This window comes from Taudactylus pleione, unplaced genomic scaffold (assembly GCF_031769625.1).
Source record: "Taudactylus pleione unplaced genomic scaffold, aTauple2 ptg000967l, whole genome shotgun sequence".
NCBI lineage: Eukaryota > Metazoa > Chordata > Amphibia > Anura > Myobatrachidae > Taudactylus > Taudactylus pleione.
The window spans coordinates 10,657,501-10,674,940 of record NW_028285368.1 but is presented as its reverse complement, the minus strand read 5'-3'; the positions used below and the strand labels follow the sequence as shown (position 1 = coordinate 10,674,940).

The 17,440-nt window shown below is 37.2% G+C and overlaps 3 non-coding genes and 60 pseudogenes across 3 annotated transcripts; all 63 read left to right on the top strand.

Moving 5' to 3' along the window:
- Window positions 1-170: 170 nt before the first annotated feature.
- Window positions 171-289, top strand: LOC148462978 (5S ribosomal RNA). Its single transcript, XR_015874448.1, has one exon. It is a non-coding gene; the product is annotated as a 5S ribosomal RNA (ribosomal RNA).
- A 339-nt stretch (window positions 290-628) lies between these two features.
- On the top strand, window positions 629-747 carry LOC148462977 (5S ribosomal RNA; annotated as a pseudogene).
- Window positions 748-862: 115 nt separating this feature from the next.
- LOC148462976 (5S ribosomal RNA) lies at window positions 863-981 on the top strand (annotated as a pseudogene).
- A 116-nt stretch (window positions 982-1,097) lies between these two features.
- On the top strand, window positions 1,098-1,216 carry LOC148462975 (5S ribosomal RNA; annotated as a pseudogene).
- Window positions 1,217-1,332: 116 nt separating this feature from the next.
- On the top strand, window positions 1,333-1,451 carry LOC148462974 (5S ribosomal RNA; annotated as a pseudogene).
- Window positions 1,452-1,566: 115 nt separating this feature from the next.
- Window positions 1,567-1,685, top strand: LOC148462973 (5S ribosomal RNA; annotated as a pseudogene).
- A 116-nt stretch (window positions 1,686-1,801) lies between these two features.
- LOC148462972 (5S ribosomal RNA) lies at window positions 1,802-1,920 on the top strand (annotated as a pseudogene).
- A 115-nt stretch (window positions 1,921-2,035) lies between these two features.
- Window positions 2,036-2,154, top strand: LOC148462971 (5S ribosomal RNA; annotated as a pseudogene).
- Window positions 2,155-2,505: 351 nt separating this feature from the next.
- LOC148462970 (5S ribosomal RNA) lies at window positions 2,506-2,624 on the top strand (annotated as a pseudogene).
- A 116-nt stretch (window positions 2,625-2,740) lies between these two features.
- LOC148462969 (5S ribosomal RNA) lies at window positions 2,741-2,859 on the top strand (annotated as a pseudogene).
- Window positions 2,860-2,975: 116 nt separating this feature from the next.
- Window positions 2,976-3,094, top strand: LOC148462968 (5S ribosomal RNA; annotated as a pseudogene).
- Window positions 3,095-3,210: 116 nt separating this feature from the next.
- LOC148462967 (5S ribosomal RNA) lies at window positions 3,211-3,329 on the top strand (annotated as a pseudogene).
- Window positions 3,330-3,445: 116 nt separating this feature from the next.
- Window positions 3,446-3,564, top strand: LOC148462966 (5S ribosomal RNA; annotated as a pseudogene).
- A 115-nt stretch (window positions 3,565-3,679) lies between these two features.
- On the top strand, window positions 3,680-3,798 carry LOC148462965 (5S ribosomal RNA; annotated as a pseudogene).
- A 116-nt stretch (window positions 3,799-3,914) lies between these two features.
- LOC148462964 (5S ribosomal RNA) lies at window positions 3,915-4,033 on the top strand (annotated as a pseudogene).
- A 116-nt stretch (window positions 4,034-4,149) lies between these two features.
- Window positions 4,150-4,268, top strand: LOC148462963 (5S ribosomal RNA; annotated as a pseudogene).
- Window positions 4,269-4,619: 351 nt separating this feature from the next.
- Window positions 4,620-4,738, top strand: LOC148462962 (5S ribosomal RNA; annotated as a pseudogene).
- A 116-nt stretch (window positions 4,739-4,854) lies between these two features.
- LOC148462961 (5S ribosomal RNA) lies at window positions 4,855-4,973 on the top strand (annotated as a pseudogene).
- A 116-nt stretch (window positions 4,974-5,089) lies between these two features.
- Window positions 5,090-5,208, top strand: LOC148462960 (5S ribosomal RNA; annotated as a pseudogene).
- A 116-nt stretch (window positions 5,209-5,324) lies between these two features.
- On the top strand, window positions 5,325-5,443 carry LOC148462959 (5S ribosomal RNA; annotated as a pseudogene).
- A 116-nt stretch (window positions 5,444-5,559) lies between these two features.
- Window positions 5,560-5,678, top strand: LOC148462958 (5S ribosomal RNA; annotated as a pseudogene).
- Window positions 5,679-5,793: 115 nt separating this feature from the next.
- Window positions 5,794-5,912, top strand: LOC148462957 (5S ribosomal RNA; annotated as a pseudogene).
- A 116-nt stretch (window positions 5,913-6,028) lies between these two features.
- Window positions 6,029-6,147, top strand: LOC148462956 (5S ribosomal RNA; annotated as a pseudogene).
- A 116-nt stretch (window positions 6,148-6,263) lies between these two features.
- Window positions 6,264-6,382, top strand: LOC148462955 (5S ribosomal RNA; annotated as a pseudogene).
- A 351-nt stretch (window positions 6,383-6,733) lies between these two features.
- On the top strand, window positions 6,734-6,852 carry LOC148462954 (5S ribosomal RNA; annotated as a pseudogene).
- Window positions 6,853-6,968: 116 nt separating this feature from the next.
- Window positions 6,969-7,087, top strand: LOC148462953 (5S ribosomal RNA; annotated as a pseudogene).
- A 116-nt stretch (window positions 7,088-7,203) lies between these two features.
- On the top strand, window positions 7,204-7,322 carry LOC148462952 (5S ribosomal RNA). Its single transcript, XR_015873088.1, has one exon. It is a non-coding gene; the product is annotated as a 5S ribosomal RNA (ribosomal RNA).
- A 116-nt stretch (window positions 7,323-7,438) lies between these two features.
- LOC148462951 (5S ribosomal RNA) lies at window positions 7,439-7,557 on the top strand (annotated as a pseudogene).
- Window positions 7,558-7,673: 116 nt separating this feature from the next.
- On the top strand, window positions 7,674-7,792 carry LOC148462950 (5S ribosomal RNA; annotated as a pseudogene).
- A 351-nt stretch (window positions 7,793-8,143) lies between these two features.
- LOC148462949 (5S ribosomal RNA) lies at window positions 8,144-8,262 on the top strand (annotated as a pseudogene).
- A 116-nt stretch (window positions 8,263-8,378) lies between these two features.
- LOC148462948 (5S ribosomal RNA) lies at window positions 8,379-8,497 on the top strand (annotated as a pseudogene).
- Window positions 8,498-8,613: 116 nt separating this feature from the next.
- On the top strand, window positions 8,614-8,732 carry LOC148462947 (5S ribosomal RNA; annotated as a pseudogene).
- A 115-nt stretch (window positions 8,733-8,847) lies between these two features.
- On the top strand, window positions 8,848-8,966 carry LOC148462946 (5S ribosomal RNA; annotated as a pseudogene).
- Window positions 8,967-9,082: 116 nt separating this feature from the next.
- LOC148462945 (5S ribosomal RNA) lies at window positions 9,083-9,201 on the top strand (annotated as a pseudogene).
- Window positions 9,202-9,317: 116 nt separating this feature from the next.
- LOC148462944 (5S ribosomal RNA) lies at window positions 9,318-9,436 on the top strand (annotated as a pseudogene).
- Window positions 9,437-9,552: 116 nt separating this feature from the next.
- Window positions 9,553-9,671, top strand: LOC148462943 (5S ribosomal RNA; annotated as a pseudogene).
- A 350-nt stretch (window positions 9,672-10,021) lies between these two features.
- On the top strand, window positions 10,022-10,140 carry LOC148462942 (5S ribosomal RNA; annotated as a pseudogene).
- A 116-nt stretch (window positions 10,141-10,256) lies between these two features.
- Window positions 10,257-10,375, top strand: LOC148462941 (5S ribosomal RNA; annotated as a pseudogene).
- A 117-nt stretch (window positions 10,376-10,492) lies between these two features.
- Window positions 10,493-10,611, top strand: LOC148462940 (5S ribosomal RNA; annotated as a pseudogene).
- Window positions 10,612-10,727: 116 nt separating this feature from the next.
- Window positions 10,728-10,846, top strand: LOC148462939 (5S ribosomal RNA; annotated as a pseudogene).
- A 351-nt stretch (window positions 10,847-11,197) lies between these two features.
- Window positions 11,198-11,316, top strand: LOC148462938 (5S ribosomal RNA; annotated as a pseudogene).
- Window positions 11,317-11,432: 116 nt separating this feature from the next.
- Window positions 11,433-11,551, top strand: LOC148462937 (5S ribosomal RNA; annotated as a pseudogene).
- Window positions 11,552-11,667: 116 nt separating this feature from the next.
- Window positions 11,668-11,786, top strand: LOC148462936 (5S ribosomal RNA; annotated as a pseudogene).
- A 116-nt stretch (window positions 11,787-11,902) lies between these two features.
- Window positions 11,903-12,021, top strand: LOC148462935 (5S ribosomal RNA; annotated as a pseudogene).
- A 340-nt stretch (window positions 12,022-12,361) lies between these two features.
- Window positions 12,362-12,480, top strand: LOC148462934 (5S ribosomal RNA; annotated as a pseudogene).
- A 116-nt stretch (window positions 12,481-12,596) lies between these two features.
- LOC148462933 (5S ribosomal RNA) lies at window positions 12,597-12,715 on the top strand (annotated as a pseudogene).
- A 109-nt stretch (window positions 12,716-12,824) lies between these two features.
- LOC148462932 (5S ribosomal RNA) lies at window positions 12,825-12,943 on the top strand (annotated as a pseudogene).
- A 116-nt stretch (window positions 12,944-13,059) lies between these two features.
- On the top strand, window positions 13,060-13,178 carry LOC148462931 (5S ribosomal RNA; annotated as a pseudogene).
- Window positions 13,179-13,293: 115 nt separating this feature from the next.
- Window positions 13,294-13,412, top strand: LOC148462930 (5S ribosomal RNA; annotated as a pseudogene).
- A 351-nt stretch (window positions 13,413-13,763) lies between these two features.
- Window positions 13,764-13,882, top strand: LOC148462929 (5S ribosomal RNA; annotated as a pseudogene).
- A 115-nt stretch (window positions 13,883-13,997) lies between these two features.
- LOC148462928 (5S ribosomal RNA) lies at window positions 13,998-14,116 on the top strand (annotated as a pseudogene).
- A 116-nt stretch (window positions 14,117-14,232) lies between these two features.
- LOC148462927 (5S ribosomal RNA) lies at window positions 14,233-14,351 on the top strand (annotated as a pseudogene).
- Window positions 14,352-14,467: 116 nt separating this feature from the next.
- Window positions 14,468-14,586, top strand: LOC148462926 (5S ribosomal RNA; annotated as a pseudogene).
- Window positions 14,587-14,702: 116 nt separating this feature from the next.
- LOC148462925 (5S ribosomal RNA) lies at window positions 14,703-14,821 on the top strand (annotated as a pseudogene).
- A 115-nt stretch (window positions 14,822-14,936) lies between these two features.
- On the top strand, window positions 14,937-15,055 carry LOC148462924 (5S ribosomal RNA; annotated as a pseudogene).
- A 115-nt stretch (window positions 15,056-15,170) lies between these two features.
- LOC148462923 (5S ribosomal RNA) lies at window positions 15,171-15,289 on the top strand (annotated as a pseudogene).
- A 116-nt stretch (window positions 15,290-15,405) lies between these two features.
- On the top strand, window positions 15,406-15,524 carry LOC148462922 (5S ribosomal RNA; annotated as a pseudogene).
- A 116-nt stretch (window positions 15,525-15,640) lies between these two features.
- Window positions 15,641-15,759, top strand: LOC148462921 (5S ribosomal RNA; annotated as a pseudogene).
- Window positions 15,760-15,875: 116 nt separating this feature from the next.
- On the top strand, window positions 15,876-15,994 carry LOC148462920 (5S ribosomal RNA; annotated as a pseudogene).
- A 116-nt stretch (window positions 15,995-16,110) lies between these two features.
- On the top strand, window positions 16,111-16,229 carry LOC148462919 (5S ribosomal RNA; annotated as a pseudogene).
- Window positions 16,230-16,578: 349 nt separating this feature from the next.
- Window positions 16,579-16,697, top strand: LOC148462918 (5S ribosomal RNA). The gene has a single exon (XR_015874447.1). It is a non-coding gene; the product is annotated as a 5S ribosomal RNA (ribosomal RNA).
- Window positions 16,698-16,813: 116 nt separating this feature from the next.
- Window positions 16,814-16,932, top strand: LOC148462917 (5S ribosomal RNA; annotated as a pseudogene).
- Window positions 16,933-17,283: 351 nt separating this feature from the next.
- LOC148462916 (5S ribosomal RNA) lies at window positions 17,284-17,402 on the top strand (annotated as a pseudogene).
- Window positions 17,403-17,440: the final 38 nt, after the last annotated feature.

The following is a 17,440-nucleotide window of genomic DNA, read 5'->3' as shown; positions in this document are numbered from 1 at the left end:
TATGCAGTGTTGGGCATGGTTAGTACTTGGATGGGAATACCAGGTGCTGTAGGTAATTTTATACTGCCATAACAGTCTTTTCTATTACATTTTTTTTTTAATTTTTTCAACTTATCAATGAATTTACTTGAGTTAAGAAGTAATAGAGGTCTAAAGTTAAGGCTTTTATCACCTACAGCCAAACCACACTGGACATGCCCAATCTCGTCTGATCTTGGAAACTATGCAGTGTTGGGCCTGGTTAGTACTTGGATGGGAGACCACCTGGGAATACCAGGTGCTGTAGGTAATTTTATATAGCCATAACATTCTTTTCTATTACATTTTTTCAACTTAGCAATGAATTTACTTGAGTTAAGAAGTAAAAGAGGTCTAAAGTTAATATTTTTCAGAACCTATAGCCAAACCACACTGGACATGGCCAATGTTGTCTGATCTTGGAAGCTATGCAGTGTTGGGCATGGTTAGTACTTGGATGGGAATCCACCTGGGAATACCAGGTGCAATAGGTAATTTTATACTGCTATAACATTCTTTTCTATTACATTTTACATTTATTTTTTTCAACTTATCAATGAATTTACTTGAGTTAAGAAGTAATAGAGGTCTAAAGTTAATGTTTTTGAGCACCTACAGCCAAACCACACTGGACATGCCCAATCTCGTCTGATCTTGGAAGCTATGCAGTGTTGGGCCTGGTTAGTACTTGGATGGGAGGCCACCTGGGAATACCAGGAGCTGTAGGTAATTTTATACTGCCATAACATTCTTTTCTATTACATTTTACATTTCATTTTTCAACTTATCATTGAATTTACTTGAGTTAAGAAGTAATAGAGGTCTAAAGTTAATGTTTTTGAGCACCTACAGCCAAACCACACTGGACATGCCCAATCTCATCTGAACTTGGAAGCTATGCAATGTTGGGCCTGGTTAGAACTTGGATGGGAGACCACCTGGGAATACCAGGTGCTGTAGGAAATTTTAAACTGCCATAACATTCTTTTCTATTACATTTTAAATTAAATTTTTTCAACTTTTCAATGAATTTACTTGAGTTAAGAAGTAATAGAGGTCTAAAGTTAATGTTTATGAGCACCTACAGCCAAACCACACTGGACATGCCTAATCTTGTCTGATCTTGGAAGCTATGCAGTGTTGGGCCTGGTTAGTACTTGGATGGGAGACCACCTGGGAATACCAGGTGCTGTAGGTAATTTTATGCAGCCTTAACATTCTTTTCTATTACATTTTACATTTAATTTTTTCAACTTATCAAAGAATTTACTTGAGTTAAGAAGTAAAAGAGGTCTAAAGTTAATGTTTTTGAGCACCTATAGCCATACCACACTGGACATGCCCAATCTCGTCTGATCTTGGAAGCTATGCAGTGTTGGACCTGGTTAGTATTTGGACAGGAGACCACCTAGGAATCCCAGGTGCTGTAGGTAATTTTATACTGCCATAACAGTCTTTTCTATTACATTTTACATTTAATTTTTTCAACTTATCAATGAATTTACTTGAGTTAAGAAGTAATAGAGGTCTAAAGTTAAGGCTTTTAGCACCTACAGCCAAACCACACTGTACATGCCCAATCTCTTCTGATCTTGGAAGCTATGCAGTGTTGGGCCTGGTAAGTACTTGGATGGGAAACCACCTAGGAATACTAGGTGCTGTTGGTAATATTATACTGCCATAACAGTCTTATCTATTACATTTTACATTTAATTTTTTCAAATTATCAATGAATTTACTTGAGTAAAGAAGTAAAAGAGGTCTAAAGTTAATGTTTTTGAGCACCTATAGCCATACCACACTGGACATGCCCAATCTCGTCTGATCTTGGAAGCTATGCAGTGTTGGACCTGGTTAGTATTTGGACAGGAGACCACCTAGGAATCCCAGGTGCTGTAGGTAATTTTATACTGCCATAACAGTCTTTACTATTACATTTTACATTTAATTTTTTCAACTTATCAATGAATTTACTTGAGTTAAGAAGTAATAGAGGTCTAAAGTTAAGGCTTTTAGCACCTACAGCCAAACCACACTGTACATGCCCAATCTCTTCTGATCTTGGAAGCTATGCAGTGTTGGGCCTGGTAAGTACTTGGATGGAAAACCACCTAGGAATACTAGGTGCTGTTGGTAATATTATACTGCCATAACAGTCTTATCTATTACATTTTACATTTAATTTTTTCAAATTATCAATGAATTTACTTGAGTAAAGAAGTAAAAGAGGTCTAAAGTTAATGTTTTTGAGGGCCTACAGCTAAACCACACTGGACATGCCCAATCTCGTCTGATCTTGGATGCTATGCCATGTTGGGCATGGGAAGTACTTGGATGGGAGAACACCTGGGAATACCAGGTGCTGTACATCATTTTATACTGCCATAACATTCTTTTCTATTACATTTTACATTTAATTTTTTCAACTTATCAATGAATTTACTTGAGTTAAGAAGTAATAGAGGTCTAAAGTTAATGTTTTTGAGCACCTACAGACAAACCGCACTGGACATGCCCAATCTCATCTGATCTTGGAAGCTATGCAGTGTTGGGCCTGGTTAGTACTTGGATGGGAGACCACCTGGGAATACAAAGTGCAATAGGTAATTTTATACTGCCATAACAGTCTTTTCTATTACATTTTACATTTAATTTTTTCAACTTATCAATGAATTTACTTGAGTTAAGAAGTAATAGAGGTCTAAAGTTAATGTTTTTGAGCACCAACAGCCAAACCACACTGGACATGCCCAATCTCGTCTGATCTTGGAAGCTATGCAGTGTTGGGCCTGTTTAGTACTTAGGTGGGAGACCACCTGGGAATACCAGGTGCTGTAGGTAATTTTATTCAGCCAAAACATTCTTTTCTATTAAATTTTACATTTAATTTTTTCAACTTATCAATGAATTTACTTGAGTTAAGAAGTAATAGAGGTCTAAAGTTAATGTTTTTGAGCACAAACAGCCAAACCACACTGGACATGCCCAATCTCATCTGATCTTGGAAGCTATGCAGTGTTGGGCCTGGTTAGTATTTGGATGGGAGACCACCTAGGAATCCCAGGTGCTGTAGGTAATTTTATACTGCCATAACAGTCTTTTCTATTACATTTTACATTTAATTTTTTCAAATTATCAATGAATTTACTTGAGTTAAGAAGTAATAGAGGTCTAAAGTTAATGTTTTTGAGCACCTACAGCCAAACCACACTGGATATGCCCAATCTTGTCTGATCGTAGAAGCTATGCAGTGTTGGGCCTGGTTAGTACTTTGATGGGAGACCACCTGGGAATACCAGGTGCTGTAGGTAATTTAATGCAGCCATAACATTCTTTTCTATTACATTTTACATTTAATTTTTTCAACTTATCAATGAATTTACTTGAGTTAAGAAGAAAAAGAGGTATAAAGTTAATGTTTTTGAGCACTTACAGCCAAACCACACTGGACATGCCCAATCTCGTCTGATCTTGGAAGCTATGCAGTGTTGGACCTGGTTAATACTTGGATGGGAGACCACCTAGGAATCCCAGGTGCTGTAGGTAATTTTATACTGCCATAACAGTCTTTTCTAATACATTTTACATTTATTTTTTTCAACTTATCAATGAATTTACTTGAGTTAAGAAGTAATAGAGGTCTAAAGTTAAGGCTTTTAGCACCCACAGCCAAACCACAATGGACATGCCCAATCTCGTCTGATCTTGGAAACTATGCAGTGTTGGGCCTGGTTAGTACTTGGATGGGAGACCACCTGGGAATACCAGGTGCTGTAGGTAATTTTATGCAGCCATAACATTCTTTTCTATTACATTTTACATTACATTATTTCAACTTATCAATGAATTTACTTGAGTTAAGAAGTAATAGAGGTCTAAAGTTAATGTTTTTGAGCACCTACAGCCAATCCACACTGGACATGCCCAATCTTGTCTGATCTTGGAAGCTATGCAGTGTTGGGCCTGGTTAGTACTTGGATGGGAGACCACCTGGGAATACCAGGTGCTGTAGGTAATTTAATGCAGCCATAACATTCTTTTCTATTACATTTTACATTTAATTTTTTCAAGTTATCAATGAATTTACTTGAGTTAAGAAGTAAATGAGGTATAAAGTTAATGTTTTTGAGCACCTACAGCCAAACCACACTGGATATGCCCAGTCTCGTCTGATCTTGGAAGCTATGCAGTGTTGGGCCTGGTTAGTACTTGGATGGGAGACCACCTGGGGATACCAGGTGCTGTAGGTAATTTTATGCAGCCATAACATTCTTTTCTATTACATTTTACATTTAATTTTTTCAAATTATCAATGAATTTTCTTGAGTAAAGAAGTAAAAGAGGTCTAAAGTTAATGTTTTTGAGGGCCTACAGCTAAACCACACTGGACATGCCCAATCTCGTCTGATCTTGGATGCTATGCCGTGTTGGGCATGGGAAGTACTTGGATGGGAGAACACCTGGGAATACCAGGTGCTGTACATCATTTTATACTGCCATAACATTCTTTTCTATTACATTTTACATTTAATTTTTTCAACTTATCAATGAATTTACTTGAGTTAAGAAGTAATAGAGGTCTAAAGTTAATGTTTTTGAGCACCTACAGACAAACCACACTGGACATGCCCAATCTCATCTGATCTTGGAAGCTATGCAGTGTTGGGCCTGGTTAGTACTTGGATGGGAGACCACCTTTGAATACTAAGTGCAATAGGTAATTTTATACTGCCATAACAGTCTTTTCTATAACATTTTACATTTAATTTTTTCAACTTATCAATGAATTTACTTGAGTTAAGAAGTAATAGAGGTCTAAAGTTAATGTTTTTGAGCACCAACAGCCAAACCACACTGGACATGCCCAATCTCGTCTGATCTTGGAAGCTATGCAGTGTTGGGCCTGTTTAGTACTTAGGTGGGAGACCACCTGGGAATACCAGGTGCTGTAGGTAATTTTATTCAGCCAAAACATTCTTTTCTATTAAATTTTACATTTAATTTTTTCAACTTATCAATGAATTTACTTGAGTTAAGAAGTAATAGAGGTCTAAAGTTAATGTTTTTGAGCACAAACAGCCAAACCACACTGGACATGCCCAATCTCATCTGATCTTGGAAGCTATGCAGTGTTGGGCCTGGTTAGTATTTGGATGGGAGACCACCTAGGAATCCCAGGTGCTGTAGGTAATTTTATACTGCCTTAACAGTCTTTTCTATTACATTTTACATTTAATTTTTTCAAATTATCAATGAATTTACTTGAGTTAAGAAGTAATAGAGGTCTAAAGTTAATGTTTTTGAGCACCTACAGCCAAACCACACTGGATATGCCCAATCTCGTCTGATCGTAGAAGCTATGCAGTGTTGGGCCTGGTTAGTACTTTGATGGGAGACCACCTGGGAATACCAGGTGCTGTAGGTAATTTAATGCAGCCATAACATTCTTTTCTATTACATTTTACATTTAATTTTTTCAACTTATCAATGAATTTACTTGAGTTAAGAAGAAAAAGAGGTATAAAGTTAATGTTTTTGAGCACTTACAGCCAAACCACACTGGACATGCCCAATCTCGTCTGATCTTGGAAGCTATGCAGTGTTGGACCTGGTTAATACTTGGATGGGAGACCACCTAGGAATCCCAGGTGCTGTAGGTAATTTTATACTGCCATAACAGTCTTTTCTAATACATTTTACATTTATTTTTTTCAACTTATCAATGAATTTACTTGAGTTAAGAAGTAATAGAGGTCTAAAGTTAAGGCTTTTAGCAGCCACAGCCAAACCACAATGGACATGCCCAATCTCGTCTGATCTTGGAAACTATGCAGTGTTGGGCCTGGTTAGTACTTGGATGGGAGACCACCTGGGAATACCAGGTGCTGTAGGTAATTTTATGCAGCCATAACATTCTTTTCTATTACATTTTACATTACATTATTTCAACTTATCAATGAATTTACTTTAGTTAAGAAGTAATAGAGGTCTAAAGTTAATGTTTTTGAGCACCTACAGCCAATCCACACTGGACATGCCCAATCTTGTCTGATCTTGGAAGCTATGCAGTGTTGGGCCTGGTTAGTACTTGGATGGGAGACCACCTGGGAATACCAGGTGCTGTAGGTAATTTAATGCAGCCATAACATTCTTTTCTATTACATTTTACATTTAATTTTTTCAACTTATCAATGAATTTACTTGAGTTAAGAAGTAAAAGAGGTATAAAGTTAATGTTTTTGAGCACCTACAGCCAAACCACACTGGATATGCCCAGTCTCGTCTGATCTTGGAAGCTATGCAGTGTTGGGCCTGGTTAGTACTTGGATGGGAGACCACCTGGGGATACCAGGTGCTGTAGGTAATTTTATGCAGCCATAACATTCTTTTCTATTACATTTTACATTTAATTTTTTCAAATTATCAATGAATTTTCTTGAGTAAAGAAGTAAAAGAGGTCTAAAGTTAATGTTTTTGAGGGCCTACAGCTAAACCACACTGGACATGCCCAATCTCGTCTGATCTTGGATGCTATGCCGTGTTGGGCATGGGAAGTACTTGGATGGGAGAACACCTGGGAATACCAGGTGCTGTACATCATTTTATACTGCCATAACATTCTTTTCTATTACATTTTACATTTAATTTTTTCAACTTATCAATGAATTTACTTGAGTTAAGAAGTAATAGAGGTCTAAAGTTAATGTTATTGAGCACCTACAGACAAACCACACTGGACATGCCCAATCTCATCTGATCTTGGAAGCTATGCAGTGTTGGGCCTGGTTAGTACTTGGATGGGAGACCACCTTTGAATACCAAGTGCAATAGGTAATTTTATACTGCCATAACAGTCTTTTCTATAACATTTTACATTTAATTTTTTCAACTTATCAATGAATTTACTTGAGTTAAGAAGTAATAGAGGTCTAAAGTTAATGTTTTTGAGCACCAACAGCCAAACCACACTGGACATGCCCAATCTCGTCTGATCTTGGAAGCTATGCAGTGTTGGGCCTGTTTAGTACTTAGGTGGGAGGCCACCTGGGAATACCAGGTGCTGTAGGTAATTTTATTCAGCCAAAACATTCTTTTCTATTACATTTTACATTTAATTTTTTCAACTTATCAATGAATTTACTTGAGTTAAGAAGTAATAGAGGTCTAAAGTTAATGTTTTTGAGCACCTACAGCCAAACCACACTGGACATGCCCAATCTCGTCTGATCTTGGAAGCTATGCAGTGTTGGGCCTGGTTAGTACTTGGATGGGAGACCACCTGGGAATACCAGGTGCTGTAGGTAATTTTAAGCAGCCATAACATTCTTTTCTATTACATTTTACATTTAATTTTTTCAACTTATCAATGAATTTACTTGAGTTAAGAAGTAATAGAGGTCTAAAGTTAATGCTTTTGAGCACCTACAGCCAAACCACACTGGGCATGCCCAATCTTGTCTGATCTTGGAAGCTATGCAGTGTTGGGCCTGGTTAGTACTTGGATGGGAGACCACCTGGGAATACCACGTGCTGTAGGTAATTTTATATAGCCATAACATTCTTTTCTATTACATTTTAAATTTAATTTTTTCAACTTATCAATGAATTTTCTTGAGTTAAGAAGTAATAGAGGTCTAAAGTTAATATTTTTGAGCACCTACAGCCAAACCACACTGGATATGCCCAATCTCGTCTGATCGTAGAAGCTATGCAGTGTTGGGCCTGGTTAGTACTTGGATGGGAGACCACCTGGGAATACCAGGTGCTGTAGGTAATTTAATGCAGCCATAACATTCTTTTCTATTACATTTTACATTTAATTTTTTCAACTTATCAATGAATTTACTTGAGGTAAGAAGTAAAAGAGGTCTAAAGTTAATATTTTCAAGCACCTATATCCAAACCACACTGGACATGGCCAATGTCGTCTGATATTGGAAGCTATGCAGTGTTGGGCATGGTTAGTACTTGGATGGGAATCCACCTAGGAATACCAGGTGCTGTAGGTAATTTTATACTGCCATAACATTCTTTTCTATTACATTTTACATTTAATTTTTTCAACTAATCAATGAATTTACTTGAGTTAAGAAGTAATAGAGGTCTAAAGTTAATACTTTTGAGCACCTACAGCCAAACCACACTGGGCATGCCCAATCTCGTCTGATCTTGGAAGCTATGCAGTGTTGGGCCTGGTTAGTACTTGGATGGGAGACCACCTGGGAATACCACGTGCTGTAGGTAATTTTATATAGACATAACATTCTTTTCTATTACATTTTAAATTTAATTTTTTCAACTTATCAATGAATTTACTTGAGTTAAGAAGTAATAGAGGTCTAAAGTTAATGTTTTTGAGCACATACAACAAAACCACACTGGATATGCCCAATCTCGTCTGATCGTAGAAGCTATCCAGTGTTGGGCCTGGTTAGTACTTTGATGGGAGACCACCTGGGAATACCAGGTGCTGTAGGTAATTTAATGCAGCCATAACATTCTTTTCTATTACATTTTACATTTAATTTTTTCAACTTATCAATGAATTTACTTGAGTTAAGAAGAAAAAGAGGTATAAAGTTAATGTTTTTGAGTGCCTACAGCCAAACCACACTGGACATGCCCAATCTCGTCTGATCTTGGAAGCTATGCAGTGTTGGACCTGGTTAATACTTGGATGGGAGACCACCTAGGAATCCCAGGTGCTGTAGGTAATTTTATACTGCCATAACAGTCTTTTCTAATACATTTTACATTTATTTTTTTCAACTTATCAATGAATTTACTTGAGTTAAGAAGTAATAGAGGTCTAAAGTTAAGGCTTTTAGCACCTACAGCCAAACCACAATGGACATGCCCAATCTCGTCTGATCTTGGAAACTATGCAGTGTTGGGCCTGGTTAGTACTTGGATGGGAGACCACCTGGGAATACCAGGTGCTGTAGGTAATTTTATGCAGCCATAACATTCTTTTCTATTACATTTTACATTACATTATTTCAACTTATCAATGAATTTACTTTAGTTAAGAAGTAATAGAGGTCTAAAGTTAATGTTTTTGAGCACCTACAGCCAAACCACACTGGACATGCCCAATCTTGTCTGATCTTGGAAGCTATGCAGTGTTGGGCCTGGTTAGTACTTGGATGGGAGACCACCTGGGAATACCAGGTGCTGTAGGTAATTTAATGCAGCCATAACATTCTTTTCTATTACATTTTACATTTAATTTTTTCAACTTATCAATGAATTTACTTGAGTTAAGAAGTAAAAGAGGTCTAAAGATAATGTTTTTGAGCACCTACAGCCAAACCACACTGGATATGCCCAGTCTCGTCTGATCTTGGAAGCTATGCAGTGTTGGGCCTGGTTAGTACTTGGATGGGAGACCACCTGGGGATACCAGGTGCTGTAGGTAATTTTATGCAACCATAACATTCTTTTCTATTACATTTTACATTTAATTTTTTCAACTTATCAATGAATTTACTTGAGTTAAGAAGTAAAAGAGGTATAAAGTTAATGTTTTTGAGCACCTACAGCCAAACCACACTGGACATGCCCAATCTCGTCTGATATTGAAAGCTATGCAGTGTTGGGCCTGGTTAGTACTTGGATGGGAGACCACCTGGGAATACCAGGTGCTGTAGGTAATTTTATATAGCCATAACATTCTTTTCTGTTACATTTTACATTACATTTTTTCAACTTAGCAATGAATTTACTTGAGATAAGAAGTAAAAGAGGTCTAAAGTTAATATTTTTCAGCACCTATAGCCAAACCACACTGGACATGGCCAATGTTGTCTGATCTTGGAAGCTATGCAGTGTTGGGCATGGTTAGTACTTGGATGGGAATCCACCTGGGAATACCAGGTGCTGTAGGTAATTTTATACTGCCATAACAGTCTTTTCTATTACATTTTTCATTTAATTTTTTCAACTTATCAATGAATTTGCTTGAGTTAAGAAGTAATAGAGGTCTAAAGTTAAGGCTTTTAGCACCTACAGCCAAACCACACTGGACATGCCCAATCTTGTCTGATCTTGGAAACTATGCAGTGTTGGGCCTGGTTAGTACTTGGATGGGAGACCACCTGGGAATACCAGGTGCTGTAGGTAATTTTATATAGCCATAACATTCTTTTCTATTACATTTTACATTAAATTTTTTCAACTTAGCAATGAATTTACTTGAGTTAAGAAGTAAAAGAGGTCTAAAGTTAATATTTTTCAGCACCTATAGCCAAACCACACTGGACATGGCCAATGTCGTCTGATCTTGGAAGCTATGCAGTGTTGGGCATGATTAGTACTTGGATGGGAATCCACCTGGGAATACCAGGTGCTATAGGTAATTTTATACTGCCATAACATTCTTTTCTATTACATTTTACATTTCATTTTTTTCAACTTATCAATGAATTTATTTGAGTTAAGAAGTAATAGAGGTCTAAAGTTAATCTTTTTGAACACCTACAGCCAAACCACACTGGACATGTCCAATCTCGTCGGATCTAGGAAACTATGCAGTGTTGGTCCTGGTTAGTACTTGGATGGGAGACCACCTAGGAATACCAGGTGCTGTAGGTAATTTTATTCTGCCATAACAGTCTTATCTATTACCTTTTACATTTAATTTTTCCAAATTATCAATGAATTTACTTGAGTAAAGAAGTAAAAGAGGTCTAAAGTTAATGTTTTTGAGGGCCTACAGCCAAACCACACTGGACACGCCCAATCTCGTCTGATCTTGGACTCTATGCCGTGTTGGGCCTGGTAAGTACTTGGATGGGAGAACACCTGGGAATACCAGGTGCTGTACATCATTTTATACTGCCATAACATTCTTTTCTATTACATTTTACATTTAATTTTTTCAACTTATCAATGAATTTACTTGAGTTAAGAAGTAATAGAGGTCTAAAGTTAATGTTTTTGAGCACCTACAGACAAACCACACTGGACATGCGCAAACGCATCTGATCTTGGAAGCTATGCAGTGTTGGGCTAGAATAGTACTTGGATGAGAGACCACCTGGGAATACCAGGTGCAATGGGTAATTTTATACTGCCATAACAGTCTTTTCTATTACATTTTACATTTAATTTTTTCAACTTATCAATGAATTTACTTGAGTAAAGAAGTAATAGAGGTCTAAAGTTAATGTTTTTGAGCACCAACAGCCAAACCACACTGGACATGCCCAATCTCGTCTGATCTTGGAAGCTATGCAGTGTTGGGCCTGGTTAGTACTTGGGTGGGAGACCACCTGGGAATACCAGGTGCTGTAGGTAATTTTATACAGCCAAAACATTCTTTTCTATTACATTTTACATTTAATTTTTTCAACTTATCAATGAATTAACTTGAGGTAAGAAGTAAAAGAGGTCTAAAGTTAATATTTTCCAGCACCTATAGCCAAACCACACTGGACATGGCCAATGTCGTCTGATATTGGAAGCTATGCAGTGTTGGGCCTGGTTAGTACTTGGATGGGAATCCACCTGGGAATACCAGGTGCTGTAGGTAATTTTATACTGCCATAACATTCTTTTCTATTACATTTTACATTTAATTTTTTCAACTTATCAATGAATTTACTTGAGTTAAGATGTAATAGAGGTCTAAAGTTAATCTTTTTGAGCACCTACAGCCAAACCACACTGGACATGTCCAATCTCGTCGGATCTTGGAAACTATGCAGTGTTGGGCCTGGTTAGTACTTGGATGGGAGACCACCTAGGAATACCAGGTGCTATAGGTAATTTTATTCTGCCATAACATTCTTTTCTATTACATTTTACATTTAATTTTTTCAACTTATCAATGAATTTACTTGAGTTAAGAAGTAATAGAGGTCTAAAGTTAATGCTTTTGAGCATCTACAGCCAAACCACACTGGATATGCCCAATCTCGTCTGATCGTAGAAGCTATGCAGTGTTGGGCCTGGTTAGTACTTGGATGGGAGACCACCTGGAAATACCAGGTGCTGTAGGTAATTTAATGCAGCCATAACATTCTTTTCTATTACATTTTACATTTAATTTTTTCAACTTATCAATGAATTTACTTGAGTTAAGAAGTAAAAGAGGTATAAAGTTAATGTTTTTGAGCACCTACAGCCAAACCACACTGGACATGCCTGATCTTGGAAGCTATGCAGTGTTGGACCTGGTTAATACTTGGATGGGAGACCACCTAGGAATCCGAGGTGCTGTAGGTAATTTTATACTGCCATAACAGTCTTTTCTAATACATTTTACATTTATTTTTTTCAACTTATCAATGAATTTACTTGAGTTAAGAAGTAATAGAGGTCTAAAGTTAAGGCTTTTAGCACCTACAGCCAAACCACACTGGACATGCCCAATCTCGTCTGATCTTGGAAACTATGCAGTGTTGGGCCTGGTTAGTACTTGGATGGGAGAACACCTGGGAATACCAGGTGCTGTAGGTAATTTTATGCAGCCATAACATTCTTTTCTATTACATTTTACATTACATTATTTCAACTTATCAATGAATTTACTTTAGTTAAGAAGTAATAGAGGTCTAAAGTTAATGCTTTTGAGAACCTACAGCCAAACCACACAGGACATGCCCAATCTCGTTTGATCTTGGTAGCTATGCAGTGTTGGGCCTGGTTTGTACTTGGATAGGAGACCACCAGGGAATACCAGGTGCTATAGGTAATTTTAGACAGCCAAAACATTCTGTTCTATTACATTTCATTTTTTCAACTTATCAATGAATTTACTTGAGTTAAGAAGTAAAAGAGGTCTAAAGTTAATGTTTTTGAGCTCCTACAGACAAACCACACTGGACATGCCCAATCTCGTCTGATCTTAGTAGTTATGCAGTGTTGGGCCTGGTTAGTTCTTGGACGGGAGACCACCTGGGAATACCAGGTGCTGTAGGTAATTTTATACTGCCATAACATTCTTTTCTATTACATTTTACATTTAATTTTTTCAACTTATCAATGAATTTACTTGAGGTAAGAAGTAATAGAGGTCTAAAGTTAATGTTTTTGAGCACTTACAGCCCAACCACAGTGGACATGCCCAATCTCGTCTGATCTTGGAAACTATGCAGTGTTGGGCCTGGTTAGTACTTGGATGGGAGACCACCTGGGAATACCAGGAGCTGTAGGTAATTTTATACTGCCATAACATTCTTTTCTATTACATTTTACATTTAATTTTTCAACTTATCATTGGATTTACTTGAGTTAAGAAGTAAAAGAGGTCTAAAGTTAATGTTTTTGAGCACCTACAGTCTAACCACACTGGACATGCCCAATCTCATCTGATCTTGGAAGCTATGCAGTGTTGGGCCTGGTTAGTACTTGGATGGGAGACCACCTGGGTATACCAGGTGCTGTTCGAAATTTTATACTGCCATAACATTCTTTTCTATTACATTTTACATTTAATTTTTTCAACTTATCAATGAATTTCCTTGAGTTAAGAAGTAATAGAGGTCTAAAGTTAATACTTTTGAGCACCTACAGCCAATCCACACTGGACATGCCCAATCTTGTCTTATCTTGGTATCTATGCAGTGTTGGGCCTGGTCAATACTTGGATGGGAGACCACCTGGGAAAACCAGGTGCAGTAGGTAATTTTATACTGCCATAACATTCTTTTCTATTACATTTTACATTTAATTTTTTCAACTTATCAATGAATTTACTTGAGTTAAGAAGTAATAGAGGTCTAAAGTTAATGTTTTTGAGCACCTACAGCCAAACCACACTGGACATGCCCAATCTCGTCTGATCTTGGAAGCTATGCAGTTTTGGGCCTGGTTAGTACTTGAATGGGAGACCACCTGGGAATACCAGGTGCTGTAGGTAATTTTATACTGCCATAACATTCTTTTCTATTAAATTTTAATTTAATTTTTTCAACTTATCGATAAATTTACTTGAGTTAAGAAGTAAAAGATGTCTAAAGTTAATGTTTTTGAGCACCTACAGTCAAACCACACTGGACATGCCCAATCTCGTCTGATCTTGGAAGCTATGCAGTGTTGGGCCTGGTTAGTACTTGGATGGGAGACCGCCTCGGAATACCATGTGCTGTAGGTAATTTTATACTGCCATAACATTCTTTTCTATTACATTTTACATTTAATTTTTTCAACTTATCAATGAATTTACTTGAGTTAAGAAGTAATAGAGGTCTAAAGTTAATGTTTTTGAGCACCTACAGCCAAACCACACTGGACATGCCCAATCTCGTCTGATCTTGGAAGCTATGCAGTGTTGGGACTGGTTAGTACTTGGATGGGAGACTACCTAGGAATCCCAGGTGCTGTAGGTAATTTTATACTGCCATAACATTCTTTTCTATTACATTTTACATTTAATTTTTTCAAATTATCAATGAATTTACTTGTGTTATGAAGTAATAGCGGTATAAATTTAATGCTTTTGAGCACCTACAACCCAACCACAGTGGACATGCCCAATCTCGTCTGATCTTGGAAGCTATGCAGTGTTGGGCCTGGTTAGTACTTGGATGGGAGACCACCTGGGAATACCAGGAGCTGTAGGTAATTTTATACTGCAATAACATTCTTTTCTATTACATTTTACATAAAAAATTTTCAACTTATCAATGAATTTACTTGAGTTAAGAAGTAAAAGAGGTCTAAAGTTAATGTTTTTGAGCGCCTACAGCCAAACCACACTGGACATGCCCAATCTCATCTGATCTTGGAAGCTATGCAGTTTTGGGCCTGGTTAGTTCTTGAATGGGAGACCACCTGGGAATACCAGGTGCTGTAGGTAATTTTATACTGCCATAACATTCTTTTCTATTAAATTTGAATTTAATTTTTTCAACTTATCAATAAATTTGTTTGAGTTAAGAAGTAAAAGATGTCTAAAGTTAATGTGTTTGAGCACATACAGTCAAACCACACTGGACATGCCCAATCTCGTCTGATCTTGGAAGCTATGCAGTGTTGGGTCTAGTTAGTACTTGGATGGGAGACCACCTGGGAATACCATGTGCTGTAGGTAATTTTATATTGCCATAACATTCTTTTCTATTACATTTTACATTTAATTTTTTCAACTTATCAATGAATTTACTTGAGTTAAGAAGTAATGGAGGTCTAAAGTTAATGTTTTGAGCACCTACAGCCAAACCACAGTGGACATGCCCAATCTCGTCTGATCTTGGAAGCTATGCAGTGTTGGGCTTGGTTAGTCCTTGGATGGGAAACCACCTGGGAATACCAAGAGCTGTAGGTAATTTAATACTGCCATAACATTCTTTTCTATTACATTTTACATTTAATTTTTTCAACTTATCAATGAATTTCCTTGAGTTAAGAAGTAATAGAGGTCTAAAGTTAATACTTTTGAGCACCTACAGCCAATCCACACTGGATATGCCCAATCTCGTCTGATCGTAGAAGCTATGCAGTGTTGGGCCTGGTTAGTACTTGGATGGGAGACCACCTGGGAATACCAGGTGCTGTAGGTAATTTAATGCAGCCATAACATTCTTTTCTATTACATTTTACATTTAATTTTTTCAACTTATCAATGAATTTACTTGAGTTAAGAAGTAAAAGAGGTATAAAGTTAATGTTTTTGAGCACCTACAGCCAAACCACACTGGACATGCCCAATCTCGTCTGATCTTGGAAGCTATGCAGTGTTGCGACTGGTTAGTACTTGGATGGGAGACTACCTAGGAATCCCAGGTGCTGTAGGTAATTTTATACTGCCATAACATTCTTTTCTATTACATTTTACTTTTAATTTTTTCAACTTATCAAAGAATTTACTTGTGTTAAGAAGTAATAGCGGTCTAAATTTAATGCTTTTGAGCACCTACAACCCAACCACAGTGGACATGCCCAATCTCGTCTGATCTTGGAAGCTATGCAGTGTTGGGCCTGGTTAGTACTTGGATGGGAGACCACCTGGGAATACCAGGAGCGGTAGGTAATTTTATACTGCCATAACATTCTTTTCTATTACATTTTACATTACATTTTTTCAACTTATCAATGAATTTACTTGAGTTAAGAAGTAAAAGAGGTCTAAAGTTAATGTTATTGAGCGCCTACAGCCAAACCACACTGCACATGCCCAATCTCGTCTGATCGTGGAAGCTGTGCAGTTTTGGGCCTGGTTAGTACTTGAATGGGAGACCACCTGGGAATACCAGGTGCTGTAGGTAATTTTATACTGCCATAACATTCTTTTCTATTAAATTTTAATTTAATTTTTTCAACTTATCAATAAATTTACTTGAGTTAAGAAGTAAAAGATGTCTAAAGTTAATGTTTTTGAGCACCTACAGTCAAACCACACTGGACATGCCCACTCTCGTCTGATCTTGGAAGCTATGCAGTGTTGGACCTGGTTAATACTTGAATGGGAGACCACCTAGGAATCCGATGTGCTGTAGGTAATTTTATATTGCCATAACAGTCTTTTCTAATGCATTTTACATTTATTTTTTTCAACTTATAAATGAATTTACTTGAGTTAAGAAGTAATAGAGGTCTAAAGTTAAGGCTTTTAGCACCTACAGCCAAACCACACTGGACATGCCCAATCTCGTCTGATCTTGGAAACTATGCAGTGTTGGGCCTGGTTAGTACTTGGATGGGAGACCACCTGGGAATACCAGGTGCTGTAGGTAATTTTATGCAGCCAGAACATTCTTTTCTATTACATTTTACATTACATTATTTCAACTTATCAATGAATTTACTTGAGTTAAGAAGTAAAAGAGGTCTAAAGTTAATGTTTTTGAGCACCTACAGTCTAACCACACTGGACATGCCCAATCTCATCTGATCTTGGAAGCTATGCAGTGTTGGGCCTGGTTAGTACTTGGATGGGAGACCACCTGGGTATACCAGGTGCTGTACGAAATTTTATACTGCCATAACATTCTTTTCTATTACATTTTACATTTAATTTTTTCAACTTATCAATGAATATCCTTGAGTTAAGAAGTAATAGAGGTCTAAAGTTAATACTTTTGAGCACCTACAGCCAATCCACACTGGACATGCCCAATCTTGTCTTATCTTGGTATCTATGCAGTGTTGGGCCTGGTCAATACTTGGATGGGAGACCACCTGGGAAAACCAGGTGCAGTAGGTAATTTTATACTGCCATAACATTCTTTTCTATTACATTTTACATTTAATTTTTTCAACTTATCAATGAATTTACTTGAGTTAAGAAGTAATAGAGGTCTAAAGTTAAAGTATTTGAGCACCTACAGCCAAACCACACTGGACATGCCCAATCTCGTCTGATCTTGGAAGCTATGCAGTTTTGGGCCTGGTTAATACTTGAATGGGAGACCACCTGGGAATACCAGGTGCTGTAGGTAATTTTATACTGCCATAACATTCTTCTCTATTAAATTTT